The sequence below is a fragment of the Myotis daubentonii genome, chromosome 12 (genome assembly GCF_963259705.1).
Source record: "Myotis daubentonii chromosome 12, mMyoDau2.1, whole genome shotgun sequence".
Lineage (NCBI taxonomy): Eukaryota > Metazoa > Chordata > Mammalia > Chiroptera > Vespertilionidae > Myotis > Myotis daubentonii.
Genome location: NC_081851.1, coordinates 28,984,831 through 29,010,568, shown reverse-complemented (window position 1 = coordinate 29,010,568; position 25,738 = coordinate 28,984,831). Strand labels below are relative to the sequence as shown.

Genomic DNA, 25,738 nt, shown 5'->3' with positions numbered 1-25,738 from the left:
AAGGGAATAAATTAGTAAAACCCCTTAACTAAGTACCAGGCAGCTAGTTAATCACCTTAGTTACAAACAGTCACACTTAAATTACATAATCTTTACTTAGGATAATCTCCTTCAGTTACTTCCTTGTAGCTTAACCAAACAGTAGAGTAGTGACCTTGGAATGGAGATGACAAATGCCCTAACCTTTGGAATAGAATGGATAGGATTAAAATCAAATGGTATAAATACGGATGTAACAGGAGAATAGAGAGAGAACCTGGCTATTCTTGATTCTATCGCAGCAGCAAGTTCCCTACACTGCAGCATTTCCGATTTCAAGCTGGTAATGTGAGCTTTTTAAAGGAGACTTCCTCCATCCTTTTTTGTATTTGTTTTGTGTGTGTTTTTAACAGGGATATGACGCACTAAAGGACCCGACAGAAATAGAACTGAAAGCGTTCTAAAATGGCGAACTGCACGGTGAAGGATGCCCACAGTTTTCACGGCACCCACCTGCAGTATCTGATAGAGAAGATCATTCGGACTCAAATCTATGAGTCCAAGTACTGGAAAGAGGAGTGCTTTGGACTTACAGCTGAACTTGTAGTTGATAAAGCCATGGAGTTAAGGTTTGTCAGTGGCATCTATGGTGGCAACATAAAGCCAACTCCCTTTCTGTGTTTGACCTTGAAGATGCTTCAGATTCAACCAAAGAAGGATATCATTGTTGAGTTTATAAAAAATGAAGATTTCATGTATGTACGCATGTTGGGAGCACTTTATGTGAGGCTGACAGGCACTGCAATTGATTGCTACAAATACTTGGAGCCTCTGTACAATGATTATAGAAAAATTAAGAGCCAGAACCAAAATGGAGAGTTTGAACTGATGCGCGTAGTTGAGTTCATTGGAATAGAATGGATAGGATTAAAATCAAATGGTATAAATACAGATGTAACAGGAGAATAAAGAGAGAACCTGGCTGGAGAACCTATGCTGATCATCTGAACACTGTCTCCGTGTCCTTCCTTCTTCACCAACTCCGTCCACACATTTGGGAACCCCTGGACCTGCTGGGGCTGGACCCCAACAGTTAAGTTATACCAGAAGATAATAAGGGGTTAAGACATAGGTAGTATCTGGGGAAAACTATGTACAGGTTTCCTTATTCTCTCTTTTTCATATGAGGGGGTCTCATGAAGCATAATCTTTCACAGCAACTAAATGCAACATGAGTTTGAAGCTCATTAAAGATTCAGTGCCCAAAGTATGTAGTATTGAGAGTTGGTTACAAAGTATCTTCTGCTTACTGCTTATCAAAACCTCAGACTCCCAGAAGGAAAGCTAATGTTCAGCATAATCCTATCATTTTCACAAAGAGTCTAAGGATGGTGAACCTTTCTTGTGGTTAGCTGTTGCCAAAGGTTCATCTTGCAAGCAGGTTATTCTAAGGAGAGCAGGGTCATTCCTGCTATGTTACCCGTTTTTCTGCTCACCTTCAGACTCATATCTGCACAGAATGTAATGCAAAGTGTAAGCATCAGAAGTAGTGACCTAATCCTCAAAAAAGAAGCAAGGGGAAGATTACATTCCATACCCAACATAGTGAGAGAAATAGCAGATAAAACAAATCAGATAGATGAATATATGCTAATGCATCTGTTTCCTCATGAGTACAGGTGCACAATTCTGTACAATGAGTGGGAACATGTGACCATTTTGATAGAAATGCAGACCATCATACATCAAAGATGCCAACGTATGCAGAAGTATTTAAGACCATGGTGAGAAGCATTGGTTCCATAGTTGTTTCCAATTCTCCTTATAAATGTGCAGAAAAATCAGTCACTTTTCTGTGTGTGCCTGGAGGAAAATTTCATCAGCTATTTCACTACAGAGAACAAGATGGCTCTAATGCCACAAAGGCAGAGTAAACCTCTTTGTGCATTATGACTCCGCCCTGAGAGTTGGTGGGGCTTTGGGTGCAGAACAGGGAATGACTGAGTATTTACTAAATTAGATGACCCAAAACTGTATTTACCTGACGTCTGGTTTGAATGAACAGAATATCAAATCTGTTAAAAAGCACATTTTAACTTAAAAGAGATATTAATGGACCAAAATATAAATGGAAAAAAGTCCAGTGGCAATGTTTTTAGTAGGGAATAGTAGGGGAGTTCTTAAAAAATATTGCATGAATTTTATGACATAAACATTCTACAGTGTCTTTGCATATTTTTGTACTATAATTCTATTTTCAAACTGCCTATACAAATAATTTAGTGTGATACTTTTGGTACTATCTTTTCTATAAGACATAAAAATAAAGTGATATAATCATTACTCAAGTGGGAAATTTCCTCATCCATGAGTTGATAAGGAAGGCCTGGCTCTTGAATGACAGTTTTGAAACTTGAAGGACAAAGAGGACTTTATAATTTAAAAGTTTCAAAAAAAAAAATAACCGTTTCCATTCAAACTGCTCCAAACCTAGGAAACAACTTGCAAAACCCCAAATATGGAACAAGTTTAGCAAGAGCAAAAAATGAAAAGAAATCTATTTTGCAATAAGCTCTGTGATATGTAATGATGACAAAATCCAAATATTTTCTCCTCTTTATTTATTAAAGTTCACCTTAGATGAGGTCCAAATAACTAACCCTATCCCTTTGGTTAGTATATAATAAATGTAACAAAAAGTGCTAATGATAGTACTTTTAATTAAACACAGATTTGCAAAGCAATGCTTCAATTCTGATCTCTTATTTCTTGTGAGTTTTATTACTATAAATGTTTTTAATCTTTCAGGTGAATACTGGAAGAGAACATATAATTTTTTTATACTCTCGTATGTATTCGTTAGTCATGGCTAAGGCAGATAAAGCTACTGCCTTAGCAATAATAAGCAGAAATGTATAAATTTAGGGTAGATGAAAAAAAAACTGGCTTAGAAAGAATAAGCAGCAGTATGTAAATTCTACTAAGGTTTGAATCACTGACCACTTTATAATCTTTACAATAAGGAAGGTGGAATGAACAGACACCTGGATGAAGTTTACTTCTTCCTGGATATCGTTCAATGAGAACATCCTCTTAATTCAGTGGTTCTCAACCTTCCTAATGCTGCGAACCTTTAATACAGTTCCTCATGCTGTGGCGACCCCCAATTTCATTGTTACAAATTGAACCTAATTAAAGCATAGTGATTAATCACAAAACAATATGCAATTATATAGGTGTTTTCCGATGGTCTTAGGCGACCCCTATGAAAGTGTTGTTCGACCCCCAAAGGAGTCGCGACCCACAGGTTGAGAACCACTGTCTTAATTGGTATGTAGCGGGCAGTGGTGTGCAACAGAATAAAAAAATAGTCTTCACATCCTTAAGATTATGATATATTGTTTCATTATCAGCCTTTAATCCTGGAATAGTTAATTTCCCCACAATCTATTTTCACTGACTTTTTGTATAACTCAGATTAGTTTCCCACTGTTTTATTTTTTTAATTTTCTCACTGTTTTAAAGATAGTTGAAAACACCCAAACCTGACTCTTGAATACTACTGTCAACAAGAAATAAAATACAAAGACTTCCTCATGAAAAACATGTAATACCATGAATGTTTACTCTTTATCAGCAAAAAGTGAAATACGAAATTCCTGATTGCAAAACCGCTAAAATATTTTCCATAAAGCACAAAGCCCTTATTCTCTTTTTCAAAACAGGTAATTATAGAGTTTTATGTAAATAGCTACTTCCCTTTAATGGAAATGTAATTCACATTTATTTATCCTGAGGTTTGTTAGCAGTGCTATACTAAGTATTGCAAATATTAAAAAGATAATTTCTATGGTCAAGGACATTCGTGGACTAGAGAAAGCATCTCAGGATTATATTGATCAATCCTTTAATGCACAACCAGACTTCACATGGGAAATTTCAGTTATTAACTTCCATATATGAAGGAGTTTGTGGGGAGGGCTTGAGAAATATTGTAATCTCTTGAGAAAAATTCAGGTAGAATGCTATTTGAAAGATGATCCCTTCCCACTAAAGTTTTCCACCATTGTAGTGCAGGATGAAAATGCTCCAGTTGGAGAAGTAGGCATGTGGGAATTGTGGAAACACAATTCTCACAACTGAATGTGTTGGACAGGTAGGAACCTAGGATATATTCATATGTCTAAGAGTGAGTAAGGGGCCTCTTCACACACACATTCAGAAAAAAACACACTAAGAAATATCTAAATTTTCACTTTTTTATAAAATGCTATATCTATTTTTTCTATATGATATTTAACAATATTAGCACATATTTACTGACTACATGCCAAGTGTTTTGTCAAATGGGTTATTTGATTACCTACCCTACCCAATATTAATTCTTCTCCTGTTCCTGCAAACCACAAAGTACTTAGTCTTTTGGGGGGAAAAATCAGCAACCAAATACAAAGTGAAAATACTGATATTCAGGCTTTTGTTCAGGCAAAGGTGAGCAGAATAGAGAGGGCAACAGGGAATGTACAACAACTCCAGGACAGTTTTTCAAAATACTTTAATTCACTGGCAGGCATCTCTGTTATTAAGACTAATGTTATGGAGGCTGCCACTTGTTAGGCCAATCTCTCTTCAGAGCCTTAGTTTGAACTAGAGACCATATCAAACTTTTCAAACAATTTTGCCATTAATTTGACAGTCACAGTGTGACTGAGGATGTTCTCAAGTACTAGCGAGAAAATTACACAGCTGTCCCTGCTTCTAATCCTATATAATAAAGAGCTAATATGCTAATTAGGCTGGATGGAAGAACAACCTTCTGGAACGACCAGTGTGTGGGGGGGTGTAGGCAGCTGGGGCCATGAGGACCGAGGCAGCTGGAGCTGCGGAGGCCTACTCTTGAAAGAATTTTGTGCATCGGGCCTCTAGTTTTAAATAATTCAAAACTCTCTTTAGCCCTAGTATCCTCTCTTAGTATCCTCTCTTAACATCCTCTGTTCCCAAAGTTCAAGATGGAATTGCAACATCCAGAGACTGGACACAGACAAAGAGCTGGTAGCAGAAACATATGAACCAGGGGTAGTGGTGGTGGGATAGAAAAGTAAGAAGAATTAGCCCTATATGTGTTTCAGTATAAAAAGTCTTATGGTTTATTAATAATTTTATCTTAGACCATATCAGATGAGCACAAAGCAATCATATATCCTGCATGGATCAATATGAAGAAAGCCTGGCCATTTGTGCTGAGTGAGTGAAGACCAGTGGGGCAATAGAAAATATGTACATGCTGTTTAAATATTCATCTTTTAGAATTAGTAATTTTGAGAAATTTAGCCAGATTAAAAAATACTTGATGTGCCTGCAGAATTTTGAAGAAATATATTTCTCATAGGAAGAAAAACCTGAAATACCCATTATGAGGGAAATACTTATATAATTTACATATGTTTGTACATTGAAATAATACATTTAAAAGTTATGTTTATATATAAAGATATTAAGAGATTGAGAGAATGAGAATTATATGGTGTCAACAGATAACATCTTACCTAATAATAGACAAACATGTAAATTGACCATCCCTCTGCTACACTCACCAGCTAATCAGGAGAGTATGCAAATTAACCCAACGAAAATGGCAGTTAATTTGCATACGTAGGCAAAAAGCGGCAGAGCGAAGACTGAAGGCTCTGGCCGGAGCAAATCCCTGGGTCTCAGGTGCCGGAGGAAAACCTGTGCCTGCAGCCAGGGGAAGGGAAGGCCTATTGCACGAATCTCTTCATGCCGTGGGCTTCTAGTGATATAATAAAACTGATAAGCAATATTATTTTAATTAATCAAATCTGTATAGATAGCCATCTAATCTAATAAAAGAGAAACATGCAAATTGACCATACCTTCGCTATTCCCAAGCCACTCCCACCAGCCAATCAAAGTGACTATATGCAAATTAACGCAACCAAGATGGCGGCCGGCAGCCACGGAGCTGGAGCAAGCAGGAGGCTTGGTTGCCCCGGCAATGGAGGAGGCCAAGTTTCCCACCTGCCCTGGCCGGCTATGGCCTCCACCAAAAGCAACAAAGTTTCAATTATAGAAGATAAATAAATCCCAGATACCTGCTTCCAGCCAGCCTCCACTGGAAGCTTGGGTGGCTGGGGGCCATGGCCAGCCTGAAAACAGCTATCAGCCCCTCACCCAGGCTGGCCAAAGCCTCAAGGGGTGAGGGTCCCTGCTGGGGGGCTTGACCAGCCTGAAAACAGCCCTCAGCCCCTCACCCAGGCTTGCCAGGCACCCCAGCAGGGACCCCAACCCTGAAGGGGATATGGCCAGTCTGAAAACAGCCCTCAGCTTCTCGCCCAGGCTGGCCAGGCACCCCAGCGGGACCCCCACCCTGATCTGGGACACCCTTCTGGGCAAACCAGCCAGCCCCCACCCAAGCACCAGGCATATAATAAAAGGGTAATATGCAAATTGACCCTAACAGCAGAATGACTGGTAATGACTGGTCACTATGACACAAACTGACCACCAAGGGGCAGACGCTCAATGCAGGAGCTTCTCCCTGGTGGTCAGTTCACTCCCACAGGGGGAGCTCTGCTCAGTCACAAGCCAGGCTGAAGGCTGCCAGCACAGCAGTGATGGCGGGAGCCTCTCCCGCCTCCTTAACAGCACTAAGGATGTCCGACTGCATCTTAGGCCTGCTCCCCGCTGGCAAGTGGACATCCCCTGAGGGGTCATGGGCTGCCAGAGGGATGTCTGACTGCCAGCTTAGGCCTGATCCACTGGGGAGCGGGCCTAAGCCAATAGGTGGACATCCCCCGAGGGGTCCCAGACTGCGAGAGGGCACAGGCCAGGCTGAGGGACCCCCCTGAGTGCACAAATATATATATCTAAGCGACTGGCTGACTGGCCAATAGCTATGACACACACTGACCACCAGGGGGCAGATGCTGAATGCAGGAGTGGAAACCATAGGCATGGAAACATGGAACAGACTGATGAATCTCAGAGGGAAGAGGTGGGGAGGGTGGGAAGAGATTAACTAAAGATTTTATATGCATAGTAGAGGCCTAGTGCATGAATTCATTCACCGGTGGGGTCCCTCATCCTGTGGGCCAAAACTGGCTCTCCAACATCTCCTGAGGTGTCCTGGATTGTAAGAGGGCACAGGCCAGGCCAAGGGACCCCACCAGTGCATGAATCTGTGTACTGGGTGTCTACTTTATGAATAAAAACCATATATAAAAAATACCCATCTCTAACTGACAGTGTTTAATTTCTTAGTTCTCATTAATATTTAAAAAAAGTATGAAGATCACTTTTAAAAAGAGTTCTTAAAATGTCACTTCTTTGTGTTTTAGTGAAATTAGATATTCTTTTGTTTCTATGGACTCTTCGAGAAAATAACTTTTAAGGTAGGACATAAATAGAAAACTTAGCCAGATTTTAGTGCAAGCCTTTAAAAGCCTCATTGCTGTATGTCTCCTTCCCCTCCAGCCCCCCATCCCCCCGCACACACACACAACTTAACATTTCCTGTAGGCTAGTTGACAGTCCCTTGTCTAGACCTGACCTATTGTTTAGTGGCACAATGTGTTTATTGGACCAGTAGTGCCCTCCCTATGTTTAAATGAGGATCCTTCCAGTATGCCTCCTGTTTCAGAGTTGTTTCTAACTTTTCTGGAATTGTCTTGTCTGATTTCTTACTAAGAAATACTTCTGCTTGCTTTCACTTAATTCTCTTCTGCGTCCTTTTATTGTGCTCTAGTAGAGATAACAAACTAGGACATCTTCCAAATAGCTACTTAATTCATGGAACCCGTGTTTACTCTGTTTCCTTCATCAATGATTTATATTTCCTCAAGAGGATAGATCTCCCCAGGCTGACTGTTACATCCCTTGGAAGATATACACATGTAACAGAGTTATTTCCCTGAAGTAGTTTTTCTAGTTTAATCACACTGGGATGCTCTTACTTGAAACTCAATTCCCTTATTTTGCTGAACTGAACGCTCAGTAGGAAAAACAGCTGGCAGAAGCTGGAGCATGGCAGTTTTTCTCCACTCTCCCATTCTCAGAGAGAAAATCTCTTTAATTTCCTATTGTCATTGCAGAGTAAAAAGGAACAATTTACAAGGAGGAAACTCAAGTTGAACTGCTTAAAAACTACAACCTATGATTTACTCGTAAAAATGTTGAGTTTCAAATGTAGGACTCATTACAGGCATTATCTTAAATAAGTTCCAGTATATGGACTTCAGTTTGCCCTTATGTATTTAGGAATCCCTACGTCAAAGCATTCCTGTGAAATTACATAAACCACTCCAGGCAATACGACTGAAAATAGTCGGCCCTAAATAATGTTAATTATATGTCTAATACGTATTAGATACTTTCACAAAGAATAGTCCTTGGATAAAAGACTGTGTGGCATGAGAATTCTTCTGGGAGCATGTGGGAGAAATAATGGAGGATGATAGGATTGAGAGAAGTGAATTTCATGTAAGATAACTAACTTCTAACCAATAATAACAATAATGCCCATTTATTCACTGTTTTCACAGCTGTGTGTGTGTGTGTGTGTGTGTGTGTGTGTGTGTGTGTTGTAGCTACTATGGGCCCTAGGCATTATTAGAATATAATGATAAATAAGACAAATCTGCCATTACCTTAGTAAGTCTCACATTCTAGACAAAGTAGGGACAAACAGAAAGCATTTAAGAAGACAATAAATAAATAAATAAAAAATAAATAAATAAATAATAAATAAATAAATAAATAAATTGGTTTGATTATGTACACTGGGATTCACAAAGAAATGTGAAGCAAGGAGGTAAAAATTTGAGGTTTATATACTATTATAATATGGACCAGGGAGGGTTATGGGAACAGGGAGGGATATATTACCCTCTTAGATTTTTGATTAGGAGCATGCAAATCAAATTAACAAAAGACAAATAAAAATATCAAATTTTATAGGAACTAAAATGCCTTCCATCATATATATATATATATATATATATATATATATATATATATATATATATATATATATACCTTTATGCCATATTGCTTTATTCTAGACTCCTTCACTATCTTTAAAGATTTTCAAGTTAAATTGAGATGTGTAGGGGAACATTATAAACAAATGATGCATCATATTAGGGTCAGTTTAGTTTTACTGACCATGAGAAAAAGAAAGGGTTTCATAACTGGAAAAGAAAACCGGAGTTGGACAGTAAAGTGGTAAAAGCAAGTGTTTTTCAGAAATTATTACAATAGAGAAAAAGACATCTCAGTATATAACTGGGCTCTATTTCAAATACAATGAAGACAAATGGTGTTTTATTCAAGGAGCAGAATAAGATCATTAGACAAAAAATAACACTATATGGAGGGGTGGTGATTTTGGTTAAATTGACTTGACAGGATTCTTCTGAAGGTAGGTCAAGGTGATCGGATACCATAGATAGGGGTTGAATAATTTCATCAGATATGAAGTGGGTTTATATATTGAGGATAAAAAATTCTCACTAAACTAACTTAGCAGGATTCTTGTTGCACCTGAGTGATGCCAAAATGTGTTGACTTAACCGAATAGGGGGCTCAGAGGAGCCTGACTAAAGTTTGGTCACAGGAAGTCTTTGTTAGTATGGAAGTAGGGAATGGGCCAAAATGGTGGCAGGAACAAGGACAAATGGCAAGTAGGATGACCTCTCAGAATTACAAGCTCAATGACCAAAGTAACCTCACAAGATAATCATAAAATCCTAAGTGGTTAGGTCATGGTGGGTAGTTATGGCCCAGACTATGACTTCCTTAGTGAAAGGTTTATATTCGCCTTGTTGCCTGTATACCATCCCTGTTTACTGTAAATGTTAACTATGCTGTACCAACCCATGTAAAAGAAGCATAAAGCTCTTCATTTTACTTTATCCAGTCATAGGTATTTCCCAGCCTGGCTTTCTCTAGTCTCCTTAATCTATCACCAGTGGATTTGATGTAATCATCCCTATGTTTCCTCCTTTGATTCCAAAGGCATAAAAGGAACTGCAAAACTTCCATTTTCCAGAAACGTGTTACCAATCTATTGAGATCTTGCTTCTGGGCATGTCCTCAATAAGGTTTAGCTCAAATAAGTAGACTCATAAAATTTTCTTTTTTTTTTAAATTTTCTTCTTTTTTTTATTGCTAAAAGTATTACAAAGGGTATTACATATGTGTCCTTTTTTTTCCCCCGCCCTTGACAATCCTCTGGCCTCCCCTACTCCCCAGTATCTTATGTCCATTGGTTATGCTTATATGCATGCATACAAGTCCTTCGGTTGATCTCTTACCCCCCTCCCTCCTGCCCCCCAACCCTCCCCGGCCTTCCCGCTGCAGCTCGACAATCTGTTTGAGGCAGCTCTGCCTCTGTATCTATTATTGTTCAAAAGTTTATAATGGTCTCTATTATCCATGAATGAGTGAGGTCATGTGGTATTTTTCCTTCATTGACTGGCTTATTTCACTTAGAATAATGTTCTCCAGCTCCATCCATGCTGTTGCAAATGGTAAGAGTTCCTTCCTTTTTACAGCAGCATAGTATTCCATCGTGTAGATGTACCACAGTTTTCTAATCCATTCATCTACTGATGGGCACTTAGGCTGTTTCCAGATCTCAGCTATGGTGAATTGTGCTGCTATGAACATAGGGGTGCATATATCCTTTCTGGTTGGTGTTTCTGGTTTCTTGGGATATATTCCCAGAAGTGGGATCACAGGGTCAAATGGGAGTTCCATTTTTAGTTTTTTGAGGAAATTCCATACTGTCTTCCATAGTGGCTGCACCAGTCTGCATTCCTACCAGCAGTGCACGAGTGTTCCTTTTTCTCCACATCCTCTCCAGCACTTGTCGTTTGTTGATCTGTTGATGATAGCCAGTCTGACAGGTGTGAGATGGTACCTCATTGTTGTTTTGATTTGCATCTCTCAGATGATTAGTGACTTTGAGCATGTTTTCATATGTCTCTTGGCTTTCTGAATGTCCTCTTTTGAAAGGTGTCTTTAGATCCTTTGCCCATTTTTTGATTGGATTGTTTATCTTCTTTTTGTTAAGTTGTATGAGTTCCCTATAAATTTTGGAGATTAAGCCCTTATCAGATATGACATTGGCAAATATGTTTTCCCACGCAGTGGGTTTTCACTCATAAAATTTTCTATAGGTTTGAATATATGTATGGTCAACACTAGTGCCCCAGTGCATTGATTCATGCACATTGAAAGGAAATTAATTAGAAAATGGCCAGCCGGGTGGGACTGGGCAAGATGGGCTAGATACACCCTGGAGCCAACCTGTAACAGTCCTTCCTCAGCCAGCCTCGCCTGGGATTGCACTGAAGCTCAAAGGGCATCTGTAGACTGAGCGGGGTCCCTCCTGCAGGTGAGGTCCCTCGGCCTGGCCTGTTGGGATTGGGTCAAAACTGCCTCTTTGACATCCCCTGAAAGGTCCTGGATTGCAAGAGGGCTGTTCTCAGGTGATGCACATGGGAATTGGGCTCCCTCCTCTCTGATTCTGGGGTGGGTCACCCGAGAACCACCACTGCCAAGTCACCACAGCTCAGCAACTCCTGCATTGAGCTTCTGCCCCCTGGTGGTCAGAGTGTGTCATACCTACCAACTGGTCAGGTGGTTGTATGGTCTCTTAGCCTTTTATATATGTAGATAGAGAACTTACTACTTCTGATTTTTTTTCTTTTCTTTTATTTTTATTTCTTCTCTTTTCTTTTTGGCTCCTTTCTTTAATTTTCTTTATTTCATTTTTAAAAATTTCTCTGTTAAGCTTAAATCTCACCAATATGCTATGTAGGTAATAATGTTTACTGACAGAGATATTACACATCCAGGCAGCAAATAATTTTAAATTCAAAGATTGTTTGGAAGAAAGTTTCCAAACCCATAGGACTAACTACTTTGATAAGGTCAGAGATTCAGTGGAGAACAATATTGATCATTAAGGGGAAACTTTATTGTAGTTACTCCTGAATAGACTGAATTGCTCATTGAGATTTTTCTATTGAAAAGGAGTTGTCAGAGTTGCTCAAATTCCTCTTTCTTAATTAGGTCTTTCAATCTGAGCTATAATTTCAGACAAAAAGGAGGTAATTAAATTCTATAGCCAGGGAGGGATGGTGAGTAGAATAAAATGATAATTTAAAAAATCCAATGAAAATAGAAAATAACAGCAATTTGGTGAGCTCATTGGCATCATTTTCTACTGTTTGTAATTGGTAGACAATTAACATTCAATTGTCTCATCTTAGTTGTTTTTTAAAAGAAAATGTTTTTCTTGCCACACACAGGAAATTTTTTTATACTATTTTTTTTTTTTTAGACACTGTTGGCCTTTTCTCACTGGTCTCATTTCTTTTTCTTTTCATCATACATACCTTAGAAAATGTGTGTGTTTTCCATGATAGAATCGCCAACACAAAGTCCATGTGTCTAAAGTTACAACCCCTTCTTGCCTTTTTGTTGGAAAACACAACTTGAATTTTACTTATTGATGGACTAATTGTTGCCAAATTGTGTGATTTTTAAGGGTGGTTAAAAATGTCTCTGCACTGTAATACCTTTCCAACTGATGTTTGAAATCCCCTAAATAAACATTAATGTACTGGCATTTAATAAAAACACTCCAAAAATGCAAATGTCTCTTTGCGGATATTAAATAAAACCTGAACAGGAAGTGGATTCTCTATTGGTGTTTTTTTCGTTTGTTTGTTTGTTTTTTAACTAGGAAATTATGCAGGGCATTTGACAAATAACAGCAAGAAAGATTTTATTCAAGGGGAACTATTGAGATAGGTACACAAGAGAGCTACTACAGTGGAACTTTGTAGTAGAGGAGAGAGATGAGGCTCAACTCTGAATACAAGAAGGAAAAGTAGGGATTTATCCTTAGGAGCAATGTGAGGGGTCAGAGGATGGTGGGAGGGTTCAGGACAGGCCTACCTAAGATGGGCCTTTTTGCCATGAGGATTATTTGACCTAATAGCAATTGAGACACTGTGAGCTCAAGAGAAATTTCACCTTTACTTTAAATAATGTTAATTGGGGGCCTTACCCACAATGAGTTATTGCCAGAAAGAAATGTATTGACTCATCTGTATGTCAGAGCAAACATTTAATTATTGAACATGTGTTCTTATTATCTTATGAGTTGCCTTCTTCCCCTCTGAAGCCTCAGACCCCTATCCCATTCTTTGGCTCTCGATGGCATGTATACCTCATTTTACCCTTCTGTATTAAAACCTCTTATGTATATGGGTTCCTGTACATATGAAATTAAATTTTATTTTCTCCTTAATCTGGCTCTTGCCAATTATATTATCAGACCAGTCCCAAGAACCTTCATAAGGTAGAGCAAAATTCTTCTCCCCCAACAATGGAAAATTTCTAAAAGGGAATATTAGGGATAAGGGCAGATTCTGACTTAACCCACCTGCTGGGATTCGTGCTAAAATTGAATGATGCAGAGACAAACAGGAAAGTCAAAAAGGCAAGGCCTACTTGCAAACAAGCTCAAAAGAACCTGAGGAGAACTTGGTCAAAGAGAGAATCTCCCTTGGTTTTCACATAAATATATTTTAAAGAGTTTCCTCTCGTACTACAATGCAAATTTTCCAAATTCAAAAACCAGAACATACTCAGATCAAAACTGAGACAGGGTGGTGTCAAGTTAGTGCATCAGCAACGATGCCCAAATCCAGATGTGCTCTAAGGGGCCCTCATCCCTTTTGGTCAATGACCATTGCAATCACTACAAAACCTGCAGTAGATAATAACGGATGGAAAAGAAGAGAAAGTAAATAAATCTTCTCCAGAGCCATTTCCATGTTATGTGGCACAGCTACGTGGCTCTCCTTTCTCTGACTGGAGTGTTGTTACCATTGGCAAGCTTGGGTTTTCTCTGTCAATACAACCTTGAAAATGGGTGCATTAAGTGACCATTCTTGGATTGTCCAGAAATTAATACACAGAAATCCTACTGAGAAATTGTTCTTCAACATATACCCTACTTGGTCTTTTTTCAATGTCAGGTGGTTTAGACCACAACAAATGTCTTTATGCTTGCACTTTGTGTCTGAGCAAAGTGAAATGCAGTTATTCCCTTTTATCCATGAAGGACACATTCCAAGAAACCCAGTAAGTGCCTGAAACCATGGATATTACCAAACCCCATATGCTCTACGGTGTTGTTTCTTTCTTTCTTTTTTTTTTCCCTATGCATGTATACAATTTTACTTGAAAGCACTTTATAGCTTCTGTTTGGCATATCTGAATTTCCGGCAACACTACTTTTTTTGCTTTGGGGCCATTATTAAGTAAAATAAGGATTACTTAAACACAAGCACTACAATATTGGGACAGTAGATCTGATAAGTGACTAGTGAGCAGGTAGGGTATACAGCCTAGATAAACTGGACAAAGGGAGGATGCACATTCCAGGCAGGACAGAATGGGACAGGGTGAGATTTCATCATGCTCCTCAGAATGGAGTGCAACCAAAAGCTTATGACTTGTTTATTCCTGGAATTTCACATTTAATATTTTTGCAATGTAATTGACTATAGGTAACTAAAACTGCAAAAAAGTGAATCCATGGAAAGATGACTGCCTTTGGCTGGAACAGTAAGACATTGGCAACTTGCCTCTTTGCCACTTGGCTGCCCTCACTGAAATGCACTTTCCAGTGAAATTACTACCTTTTCAGGTCATGTGGTGCTCAGCAGGAGGCATTTGGGAGAATCCTGGGAAATCAGTCTTTTCTTTTGCTCTTGAGGTGTTCAGCTCTTATCAAAACTCTATGCAGCACCTTTTTGCCACGAAAGTCGAAAGTCGTTAGCTTAGAAGGATCTTTTTTTTTTTTTGTAGGAACTTTTAAAAGGATGCTAGAGGCAGCCTACACACAGTCCCAAGTTTCTGATTTTTTTCCTATCAAACTCCCAAAACCCAAGCATGTATAACAATGCCTTTGAAGGTTCTGGGACTGGTAGTTTAAATGTGATTTAATAATAAGTATTATTATTATTGTTATTATTATTTCCTAATCAGGTATAAAGGTGTCTTCATTACTTATTATTCCACCTCAACTCAGTCAAACCAGTGTATTAAAATTTCTTACTTGGAATATTCACTGATGGTAGTAGCATTGTCAATATTATTCAGGGTTCAAATTGGAGAAAATGGAGATCCATTTCATACAAGCTTAAGAGAAAATCATGAAAATGCATTAGCTCACTTACCGGAAGAGTCCTGTGGTTGACTATGCCTCTGAAACTTTAGAAATTAAAATAAATAAAACTTCAATTTTTGTCCTTCTTGCTCCAAGACCCTAAATGTTTTGTTCTTATTTTCTCCTTCCTCTAGAAAGGGAGCCTTGGCTACAGAGAAATAAATGCTTAAATTGTCTGCATTTTATAAACCAAAAGAGAAGGGAAGGCCTCTCAGGGGAGCCTATGGTTAATGAGCCTATTTGGCCAATCACTGTGAAAGGTGCTGGGGCCTGGGGTATAATGACTAACAATTACTGGGTCACATTTTTACTTCTATGGAGGCTATAGCCCCGAACTACCTGAACGTGGGAATGGCAAATTCCACGGGAAAATAAGTATTTTATTTTGAAAAGAGGCAGGTATGATGAGTGGAAAAAAATAAAATAAAACAGATGCCCATACCATATAGCTTTTCTCCATTTCCCTTGAGATACATACATTGAGAATCAGATTCTTGAAGAAAAACAGTCACTTTCAGAAACAGTTGCCTTTTGTATTGTTAACTGCAAAATAAACATATCTTTGGGAATGCAGGTGTCAGATTTTGACAGTTTTGCCAAGGAAAAACTTTCAAAAGGAGCAGTTGGTTGGAACCATTCCTACTCCAAAATATTTTTCCTGCCATCCTGAGATTTTACCATCTGTAACTTCATTGTATAAGCCATTAAATCCCTTTAAAAATACCCCCACAGAATAGGGATTTTATGACTGGAAGGATGTTCAGGACCAGTGACTCTACCTCCCATGTTAGTCAAGACATCACTTTTTTATAATGATCAGGAGCTCTTTACACCTGACCTCCAGGGATGGTGAGTCCACTGTGTCCTGAGGCAGACTGGTCTGGTGTGGACATTTCTGATTATTGGAGAACAAAGAGTAAATATATTTTAAATGCTACAAAATACTTTTTCCACAGTACTGAGATGAAGACTACTATTCTATAATCTCATTGACATTGGGGTCAAGTAAAACAAGTATAATTTCTCTTTCCTGAAACCACCCACCAGCGCCCCACAGAAACCTGAAATCTCTCTCTCTCTCTCTCTCTCTCTCTCTCTCTCTCTCTCTCTCTCTCTCTCTCTCTCTCTCCCTCACCTTATATAACAACAAAGACTATGCTAGTGCAGAAATTTGAGATTTTGTAAAGAGGGAAAATGATAGCAACTAATGAAGATATAAATCGAGGTAGAAGAAGAGAGGTTGCTGTTTTAATTGCTTTCTTCATTTTTTGGGGGGGTATTCATGGCAGATAATTCCAGTACAAAGAACTTCTATTCATCACCAGCTCTAAAGAGGATAATAGTTGCTATAACTCTCACTACCTAGCATCAGATCAAGGCTTAATTTGTTTAGTCATCACAGTATCACAGCAGTCCTGAAAGATACCATTTTATCCATTTTGCTAATAAAGAAACTGGGGCTTTTCTAGAGAAAGAACATTTTACAGGAGCCAAAATCCAAAGCAATTATTTCTGATTGTGAAGCCTATGATCTTCCCACCTGGTCATGGGGGATATAAGAATGACACCTGGTCACAAGAAGGGTTTGATGCAAGTCATACCTATTGAGTAGGCAACCATTTATTCTGCATTTCCATTGATTCTGATACAAGCTACAAACGGAATGAACCTCAGAATTATGCTAAATACAGCATTTATATAAGAAAGGCTATGTATTTTATGATTCCACTATGGGAATTATATAGAAAAAAAGTCTATAATAGTAGATCCCTATAGCATGAGAATGGTCATAGAAATGGGTAAAAAAAAACAAACCTGAAAATAATACAAGGGATCTTTAGGAGGTAATGACAATATTTTTCAAATGGACTGTGGTAATATTTTCACAATATTATAAATTTACTATGAATTACTAAATTGCACATTTAAAAAGGAAATTTATGTCATGTAAAGTAAGCCTCAATGAAATGAAAATTCCTGCACATCAAAATTAGAAAGGACCAAAGTAAGAAAATTGTAGAGTTTGCACCACAATAGTACTGCTCTTTTGCATATGTTATAGATGGTCACACGCTCATTTTATACATTCTAAGAAAATAACATGCTAATTAAACTTAAATGTGTTTGTTACATATAGGGTGCTCCCAAAAATGTATATGCATACTTTGAATAATTATGAATACAGTGTTTATTAAAATACATTTCAGTTTCAAAATTGAGCTATTAGTTATTAAACTACATATACATTTTTGGTGGGGACACCCTTATATGTATATTTGCTTTGTTGGTGGGAATGTAAACTGGTACAGCCATTATAGAAAACATTGGGAGGTTTAATTTTTAACAAAAATTAAAACTAGAACTATCATATGATCCAGCAATTCCACTTCTGGGTATATATCCCCAAAAATGAAGTTAGGATACTGAGGAGATGCCTGCACTTCCAAGTTTGTTGCACTATTATTCCCAATAGACAAGACATGGATATGACCTAGTTGCTTGTCAACAGATAAATGAATAGATGAAGAAAAATGTCACACACACACACACACACACACACACACACACACACACACACACACTAGTATTTTATTTAGTTTTTACTTTTAAAAAAGTTGCTGAAAATTGATGTGTTTTAAAAGGCTCCATATTCCCCACCCTTACCCCCACCCTCCCCTACCTTCCCTCTGAGGTTTGAGCATCTTATCGATGCTTCTCTGTCTCTGAATCTGTTTTTGTTCATCGGTTTATGTGGGGGTAAGGGGAGAAGATCAACCAAAAGACTTGTATGCATGCATATAAGCCTAAGCGATGGACATAGACAGCAGGGGGTGAGGGTGAGGGAAAGCAAGACAATGGGGATGAGGGGACAATGGGGAGATAAAGACACATTTGTAATACCTTAATCAATAAAAAGTTTAAAAAAATAAAAATAAAAATAACAATAAAAATAGAATGAAGAGAAATAAATAAATAAATAAAAATAAATAAAAGGCTCCATATTTCTGATTTCCCAAGTGAATAAAGGAAGGAGCTTAATGTTAGCATGCTAAATGTTTAAAGTCATTATTAACTTTTATTAATTTAATATCTCTATAAGGTAGACATTGTTTCCACAGTTTATAGATGATGATCCAGAAACTCAAAAGAAACAAATTCTTCACCAAAAGTCATACAGGCAATGGTAGAACTGCAAAGTAAAGATTACTTTTTTGACCTTTAAAACTATGCTACTTATATTGCCAAACTGGGAACACCCAAGTGCTTTTCTGTGCTCAGTGTTGAGCCCCTGTTACAGAGGGCACAGAGAGCCATTGGTTGAACTTAGAAATCGTAGCTCAGCAGATAGCGCTTTTCTCTGTCTTTGGTAAATAATAGAAATAGTAATTTAAAAAATTTCTAAGTATTGAAGGTATACCTATATATCAACCCTCACAAGGGCCCAATCCCATATATAGTAAAGCATTTTCATGATCACATATGTGGTAATCATGATAAGAGAGAAAATAGACACTCAACTTTGGAAGTGTGTACATGCTGTTTTATTTTCAAAGTGTCATAGTTCAATGGCTTGGTGTATTGAGAATGTTATTTGTTATTTTGAGATAAGTCTTGAATAAAGAAAATTCAGAAGAGTGGCTACTTTTTGGAACATCTCTCCCAGCTTTCTGTGCTTCCATCTCCCTTCTTAGAACCATGTGCCCTCTTACTGCCTATGAGGTATTAAACTTCTCTTAGTAATGGCTGAACACTGTTATTATCATCATTTTACTCTTGAAAGAAACACTGAAACTGCATGAAATCTTCAATTTGGTACAGTGTCTATCATAGTGTAAACATCCTGTGGGGCTGGGACATTTCCTTGATGAGCTAGAGGGATATAGTTGACAAGAATTTCTTTGATTGCCTCTTAAATCACACAATGCTGATGAAAATTATCTTACACAGGACCAAACTGGATAAATACATGGGATTCTACAGGGAAAAAATAGTCTTGTCACACATTTTAGTTTTCTATTTCTCTTAAGAAGATTTTTTTCAATGCTACAATATGGCGAGCCAGCAAGGCCATGCCATGCTCAGCCCCACGTTGGGTGCCATATGTGCCATGCCAGCACAGCCAAGGGTGAACCTGAGTGGGGGCGGTGAAGGATTTAGAAAAGACAGACAAGAGAATGAAAGCTGGGTCTCAGTGGGAGAGAAAGTGACAGCACCCGCTAGCCAAGTCTTTATTTTATAGCCAGATTCCAGGAGGTAATGTAAGGGCGTGGTCATGATGTTAACAATGTTCTAATCTACTCAATTACATGCACCTGAACTCTATCAAGCCCACATTACTCAGACACATGAGACCATGTGTTCAGACCGTAGGTTCAAGCTTACAATTACAGCCTTGGGCTACAATTTTGTTTGGAGGGCTTTGACCTCCAAGCTTGGACTGTGCCCTCTCATTAGTCCAAGGCTTGAACCTGTCCAAACACTGTAGTCACTCTCGACACTGCAATATATATATTAAAAGTATTTGACCACATCTTATTTTCTGCTCCCACCAAACCTTGGGGGGTAGGTAGGTGGGTTTATAGAAAGGGCAGGTGCAGTAATTCCCACTTTCCAAATAAGGAAACTAAAGCTGTACAAGGCTTCAGTTACTTGGTTAAGGCCATACAGAATATCCACGGTTGTAGGTCTTCTGATACGATGTTGAACATTTTGCCCTAAATATCCAGGCAGCATTCACCAGGGACTGTTCATCTAGCATCTGCCTTCTACAAAACTCTCAATGTATTTTCCAGAGCAATCAATAAAGTTTTAATACTGTGCTTCCCGTAGCTGGAATCATGGAATCATGGAATGGGTACAACTTACTAGTACTTCATCTATGCTCCCACTCCTGTGTGTGCTTCCTCCTAAATGCCTACCCTCTCCTTTCCCCTCTTCAGAGTTATAATGAGCCCCAAGGCTCCCTTTTCATACCCTCTACAAAATTTGAGCTCAGATATAATCTAATTTAACAGTCATTTACCCCTTCTTGTGAGTATAACCATAGCGACATTAATAGCATTACATTATATATAATATTTCACCCAACATGAGTCATTACTTTCCTATTCTTATACTTTTACAACATTAGCTCAAATTCTGGTACAAAAGGAATCATCACCGTTCTACAAATCTCTGGCATCACTAAGTAAATCTATGCTATAAGCACTTCTTAGAAATTCTAAAGTACTAGCTCACAAAGTGGCCACTATTCTGCTCACGTATAAATTAATGCTGACTGCTGTCTAATTGTTGGTGGAAAGAACTGGATTATGTGTAACCACAAGACTTTCTATTCAGTTAATTTAAACCAGCTTCTCATCTCTAATAAGAAAACGTAATAAGACACTACATATGCATGCCTTAGTGACACTGGGAAGGAATGTGTGGTCTCCCTAATGCCTGAATCATGCACCTGTCAAATCAACCCTTCCAGAACAGCTCAACAGGTCTCACCTGAATGGAAACGAAAGCTTCTTTTCCCTCTAATTTTAGAGAGAGTGGAAGGAAGGGAGGAGGAAGCAAGGAGAGAGACAGAAAGAGAAGAGAGAGAGAGAGAGAGAGAGAGAGACTGATTGGCCTCCTGCACGGGCCCCAATCAGGGTGGGGAATCAAACCTGAAAGCCAGGTACAGCTCTTGACTGGGAATCAAACCCAAGACCCCTTGGTATGAGGGACAACACTCTAACCACTTAGCCACACACGGTCAGGGCATTAGCCTATCAATTTCTAGAGCAGTTAAGATTATAAACATAAAAACACAAGAAATAAAAACTTGAAGGAAATACATGTCTAAGAGAAGAAATGATAACTACAGTTTAAGCTTAATTTTTAACCTTCTAACAGCATATGGTTTATAGTCTAGAATAATTTTAAAAATTGACAAACATTTTATTTCATATTGCCCACATAGACACAGAACAAGTCTCCACCTAACTTTGAACAGCAAGGCTTGCTCTGCAACTTCCACAATACAGCTAAACCTAACCCAGGCCCATGAATGCAAAAGGTAATGAGGATTTAGTATTTACATAGGTACTGTATTAATATCGCCATATGTTTTTAAGTTAACTGTGCTCAGAATTGCCATAAATTTCTTCTCAAAGAAAAAAAGAAAAAAATATCACTCACTTGCAACAACCTGACATGCACATAACAGATGGCTATGGGGTTGTTTTTAGAGTAAAAAAGCATTAAGAGTGAGGCATATCATCTATTATTTTGCCTTGCCATCTTTATCACTTTCAATCTAAACAGAAAAGTGATGTATTACAGGAAAATGGCCCCCTTTGTGACATTTCTGATATGACTATACAATTTCAACACCAGAGTGGTTCATTTTCTGAAAGGAATGAAACATATTTTAACATTTAACGAATGCCATGTTTTGGAAATGAATCTTGCAGAAATTCATTAAACTACTGCATACATTCTAAATATCAGAAATGATATGATTTCAATGATAAAAATATCTCAAGAAGTACTCTAAAATATGCCTATGTGTATGAAGATGGTCACAGCAGGAAGAATTCTTAATCAATGAATAATTCTATGATCGGCTTATTGTAAAGAAGAAAATGGGTGTCAATTACACATTGGTGATATGGGCCTTTTTGATAGAATTTTAGTGGCTGTGAAGACCCCTTCCCAAAAATGCCTTCCCAGACTGCTTCAGTGAAGACTGCTTTTCCTTTTTTAGTACCAAATATCAATTGCCATGACATGGTTTGTGCCATCCTCCAGGAAATGCAGATACTGCCAAAGTGAGTGAAATATAGTGATAATAAATTCCTGGAATTTACTCCAAACTATTTTTTCTTCTCTAATGATTAGGCCTTGTTTCAAACATAATTAAGATAAAAACACAGCTGCCCTGGCCCTGGCTGGGTCTCTCAGTTGGTTGGAGCATCGTCCTGTGCACCAAAATGCTGCAGGTTTGATTCCAAGTCTGGGCACATACCTGGGTTTCAGTTCCATCCTGGTCAGGGTGGGTATGGGAGGCAACCAATCAATGTTTTTCTCTCACATCTATGTTTCTCTCTCCCCCTTTCTCTCTCTCTCTCTCTCTCTCTCTCTCTCTCTCTCTCTCTCTCTCTCACACACACACACACACACACACACACACAAACACACATACCAATAACAAAGCCGTATCCTTGGGTGAAAATTTAAAACCCACACACATACAACCCTCCACGCCCCAGCTCCTCTGGATGAAGTGGGATTGGAGAAGCTTAACTGTAAAACTCTTTCAATCTTGATCCCTTCAGTAGTGTGAGAGGTACACATAAGAGACAGGTGTTCATTACTAGTCTATAACACCAATTGATTTTGTGTTTTTTTTTTAATGAAGTACATCTTTGCATGCAATTAAATGGTATTCACCTAAATGAAGGGCATGAGCCTTATAACTGCCTCATGATATGATGCTCTAGACATATAAGACATAATATGTACCTGATTGTTTGATTTAAATGTACTATTAGTAGGGATCTGGAATGGTTTCACACTTAAAGGTCCCATACACTCATAAAATTAAAAATAAAACAGTTTTTTTATTATTTTTGTTGTTAATCCTCACCCGAAGATCATTTTCTATTGATTTTAGAAAGAGTGGAAGGGGGAGAGACACAGAGAGAGAAACATCGATGTGAGAAATACACATCAATTGGTTGCCTCCCACACCTGCCCTGAACAGGGCCAGGGATTGAACCTGCAACCGAGGTACATGCCCATACCCAAAATTGAACCTGGGATCCTTCAGTCCGTAGGCCAACACTCTATCCATTGAGCCAAACCAGCTAAGGCTAAAAATAAAACATTTTTTAAAACAAACAAAAAAAAGCCCAGATTTTTTTTTGAAGAAGAATTTTAATGTAAATATTTCGTTAAACAATGCAAACTCTTTTCACTTTTTTTTCTAATTAGTTATACAGATACACTTACATCAAGGCCATTTTAAAATGAGGTTCTGGTTTTTCCAAAGTAGCATGTTATAACCAATTCCCATTTCACAGTCGAACTAAAAACTAGAAATGAATAACCTATGGCCCATGGCCAGGCACCCACAGGGGAGATGAATAGTCCTGCCATCTGTTATCCCAAAGGGGCCTTCATAAATAGCACCAGCCTGTCAGATTTAAATTCCGTGTAAAGAGAGGCCGTATGGCAAAAACAGGAGAATGTACTGAGGGCACGGACAGTGGGGGCGGGGCGGGGGGAAGGCAGACAAAGCAATCTTTCCCTAAAATGTTCAAGAGAGAAGTAAGCACACATATCATCCACATTCTGAGGACAGGGTCAGGCTATTTTGGGGGGAAAATAAGCACTGATTTTAAAAATTGGAGGCCTGTCCCTGCTACTAATCACCATGCAGAATGAGAAATGTGTCAATTCTTTAGTCTCCCATTTACTGTTAAATATAAATGCGCGCGTGAGAGAGAGAGAGAGAGAGAGAGAGAGAGAGAGAGAGAGAGCGCTCTTCTGGTGTCCCTTTCAAGTATATTGTTCCATGATGATAAATAAATATGGCTTTCCCTAACAAGTATTCCACTAACATTTCTGCCTGCCCAAATTGTATTTTCTTTCTCCTGTTTGTTACATATCATTGCGTCTACCTTGTTGTGCTTGTCTCATTAGAAGGTGGTACCGCTTAATGGAATAGAAAAACTGCACTTCTAAATTATTCTAATCTAGCAAAGATGGGCATTCAGGATCTCTCTCGGTATAATTATTCAACCGAATGTGATATTGCAAAATCATTAGTCGAATAAAACAACCAAGTGAGCAAGTAATTTCATTGTGAGTCTAAAGAGATTTAAATTTGGTTCAGCGCTAGCAAGCAGCATCGCTCACTGGAAGGGCCTTCTAGGTGCGTTATATGTTCTATGCATGATAAGTCCTGAGGCAAAAGGCATAATTTAATGCTTGAGAAGGACCATGCTTCGTGGAGTCATTTATTATACAAGTCTTTGTTGCTGGATATGAAGAGGAAAAAATGTATTCATGGGGAGAAGGGCACACTCAGATAAAGCCTGTCGTTTTCAATTCCTCAAGTCAGCTTAGCTGTGGTGATTAGCATTCTACCTGGCCACACTTCCAGAAGGAGAGAGCGAGCATTCCCTGCCAAAGGGTTTTAAAAATCACATGAAAACGTCGAGTGGTGAAAGAATTCCCAGATTCCTGAAATTCACGTTGGTTTGTTGTCTCTTGACAGCCCATGAATTAAATCACTATGCCTGGATGTGCTCAAGAGAAAGATGAATGTATGTGTGGCTGGCATAGCTTTCTTTATCAAGTAATGTGCTTAAAAAAACCTTGCCATTTAAGAGGTTCTATAGTTCTGCAAAGCTTTCATTCTATGGAGTAGGATATTTTCAGCACATTCATAGTTTTACAAATGTCTTCTTTTGCTTTGGATTATCTAAGAACACATCAACAAATGCACAGGATAAAAAAAGTGATTAATTTAATCAGAATACAGAAAGACTACACTTCATCCTTAAACATATGTCACCAATTCTTTTTGTTAGTGAAATTAAATAGAAATACACATGCACATATATTACATAATTGTGGAAGGAACAAATGTAAAATGGGTTTTGAATGCAAATTTGTTATAAAATTTTAGACTTAAAATTATCCTGGAAACCCATTCTGTACCTTCCTCTAAGGGGAATCTTATTATGTGGACAAGTTCAGTGATTGCATCTTATTGTCATTATAAATATTTATTGTCATCTCTCCTTTACACTATTGGTGTTATTTTGTTGTTTAAGATAAATGCATAGCTAAACCACATTTCTATTATTTTTATTTCATGATTATAAAGAAGTTATATCATATATTTGAAACAAAATTAGATTGTTGGCTCTTGGTTGATTGAGAACAACTAAGCCAAACTTTTCAACTTAAAGAAAACTAAAGTCCCAGAAAACAAATGACTTGCCCATTATCACAGGAAAAAGTAAGGGACACAGCCACAACTAGAAGATGGATATCTGGAACCTAGGTACAGCATTTTTTGCCACTAAAATAGGCTTTTGGGCTTAATATTTGGTGAAAAGGAGTCATACCATGTAAGACATTTCCTCAAAGTTCTAATGGAGATGGATAAAAAATTTAAAAATAATAATGCATATTTTTCTCTGTTATTGGGAAAATCAAATAGACAAACTGATTTCAGTTCAAATCTTCACAGGACCCACCTCTTCTACCCACTGTTTATTATAACCCCAACCTCAAAAAATTCCTCTGTGAAATATCAAAGGGAAACTGATTACAAGGATTGAATCTATGCAAAGATATCTACAGTTGTTTTTTTTCCAAAATTTGTTCATTTGTTTACCTCATTAACCTAGGTATATAATAAAATAACATAGTACTTTTGGTGATTTCCTGAAACAAAATAACTTTCTTTGAGAATTTTTTTCATATTGTGGTTTA

At 38.1% G+C, this 25,738-nt stretch overlaps 1 pseudogene; it reads left to right on the top strand.

The window, feature by feature from the left end:
• Positions 1-444: 444 nt before the first annotated feature.
• LOC132213948 (THO complex subunit 1-like) overlaps positions 445-25,738 on the top strand; it is a 47,077-nt pseudogene continuing 21,783 nt past the window's right edge.